This window comes from Mustela nigripes, chromosome 11, assembly GCF_022355385.1.
Source record: "Mustela nigripes isolate SB6536 chromosome 11, MUSNIG.SB6536, whole genome shotgun sequence".
Lineage (NCBI taxonomy): Eukaryota > Metazoa > Chordata > Mammalia > Carnivora > Mustelidae > Mustela > Mustela nigripes.
This window is the reverse complement of record NC_081567.1, coordinates 15,583,895-15,586,479: the sequence shown is the minus strand read 5'-3', so window position 1 is coordinate 15,586,479 and position 2,585 is coordinate 15,583,895.

Genomic DNA, 2,585 nt, shown 5'->3' with positions numbered 1-2,585 from the left:
GGCTTCTTTCTTCCTCTTTGAAGACTCCTTTCTTCTCAGTCTTCCTCTGCTCCTGCTCTGCTGCCAACACTGACTTTTCTCTCCCTCCTCTGAGCATCTTTCTCTTCCTTCTTTACACTCCCATCAGGATCTCAACCAGCACTTCTGATGGATACAAAACTCATCTCCAGCCAAGACTTTTCTCTCGAGATCTAGCCCCATTGGTTCAGTCCTCCTCTAGGACACCTCCTCTTTGAAAGCCTTTAGTACCCTCTTACCTAACACAATAATCATCACAGCACAGTATTGATAATAGTCAATAACAGAAGCTCTTATACATTCTTCTTAACATTTCACACTTACTAACTCAAACTTCCTGGCAACAATAGGAGGTGTGTATTTTTTTGAAGATTTTGTTATTTTTTATGCTCATTCTCTTTTTTTTAATTTTAATATTTCTTTATTTATTATTTATTTTCAGCATAACAGTATTCGTTTTTTTCCATGGTTATATATACATATTTTTAAAATTTATTTTTTATTTATTTTCAGCATAACAGTATTCATTATTTTTGCACCACACCCAGTGCTCCATGCAATATGTGCCCTCCCTAATACACACCACCTGGCTCCCCCAACCTCCCACCTCCCACTCCTTCAATACCCAACTTTTGTAGCAACATGGACGGGACTGGAAGAGATGATGCTGAGTGAAATAAGTCAAGCAGAGAGAGTCAATTATCATACGGTTTCACTTATTTGTGGAGCATAACAAATAGCATGGAGGACATGGGGAGATGGAGAGGAGAAGGGAGTTGGGGGAAATTGGAAGAGGAGGTGAACCATGAGAGACTCTGGACTCTGAAGATTTTATTTTTAAGTAATCTCTTTTTTTTTCCGTTGTGAATCTGAGGGTCAATGTTTAATTTATTTTTGTTTATTTATTTATTTATCTATTTATTTTCAGTTATCCACTGTATAGTACATCATTAGTTTTTGATGTAGTCTTTACACCAACGTGGGGCTTGAACTCACAACCCCAAGACCAGGATTCATGTGCTCCACTGACTAAGCCAGCCAGGGACATTTGTACTTTTATTATCACCTCCCACTTTGTGGATGAGTAAACTGGAACCTAGAGAGGTTGAGAGAGTCCAAGCTCTTAAACACTGAATTTTGGTTTTCAAAATCAAAGTAGTCCTACCTCACTGCTCCCCTCCGCCACCCCACTCCTACAAGTATTCTCAGGGACCATCACCACAGTCCTCCCCTTAGGGAGCAGTTAGCCTCCAGTCCATTCCCATGGCCACTAGCTCACCCTATAGGGCCCCATTACCTCCCTCTTAACTGATCTGTCTTCAGCGAGTTCCCAATGAAACCCAATTCATATAGCCCCTCTTTTTAGCTTCCTAAAATGTAAATTTGAAGACTTCTTTCTCCCTAATTTGATACAATGCTTCCCTTTGCCCTCAGGATAAAATAAACATGCCTTAATGGGGCTTTCCAGACCTGGGTCCTACTTCTCCTCTCCCCCGCCTCCCATGGTATTGGCCTCATTTCTTGCCACTTCCTACCTCCTACTCTCTGGTTTCCCATCACTGCTTTCCCAAGATGCACACTCATTCTCATGCCTCTTCTATATTTGGTTACCTCTTCTAAAATACACACCCCTATGGTCAGTTGCCTTCAAGACTCAGCTCAAGTGCCCCTCCAGGAAGACTTTCAGGAAATCCACACCCTTCTAACTTGAGTAAGCTACTCTGTGGTCTGTGGCCTTCTCATTTCATAGCAACATCTTGCTGTTTGCACATCTGTCTTCTCTACTGACCCCAGGGCTTGTGTTTTTGTTTTATCTGTTTGTTGTTAGAGAGGTACATGATCAGCCTCAAATTAGCATGTTGTGTAACTGATTGAATATTCACTCTGTTCTCCTCCTAAGGCCTGGATTCATGACTTGTGGCCCAGAGATTTCCAGGTCTGAAGTGGAGGGTCCCCATCAGGGTCTTCCTTAGGGCCCTAACTACTCTGGCACCTGGTGGTTTTCCCTCAGCAGGTGAACTGAAATTTCAAGGTCAAGAGGAATCTTCTGCCAGTACAACTAGAGAAACTTGGAGAGGTGTTGCAGGGCAGGGATCTACAACCACCTAAACCTAGTTTGGTAAGGCAAGAAATCTCTGGTTAGAAAGACACCTGAAGGAGATTCTGTGTGGCTCAGTTGGTTTAAGGGCAGGGATCTACAACCACCTAAACCTAGTTTGGTAAGCCAAGAAATCTCTGGTTAGAAAGACTCCTGAAGGAGATTCTGGGTGGCTCAGTTGGTTTAAGCATCTGCTTTCAGCTCAGGTCATGATTCCGGGGTCCTGGGATCAGGCCCTGCATTGGGCTTCCTGCTCAGCAGGGAGCCTGCTTCTCCCTCTCCCACTCTCCCTGCATGTGCTCTCTGTCCCTCTGTGTCAAATAAATAAATGAAATCTAAAAAAAAGAAAGAAAGACTCTGACATACAGCATATGTGGCCATGTCGACCCTTTTTTTCTGCTTAATTTAGTCCTATTCTCCGCCCTCTACCTCTGACTCATGCTGACAGCTTCCCTTCCTGCTTCTGGCC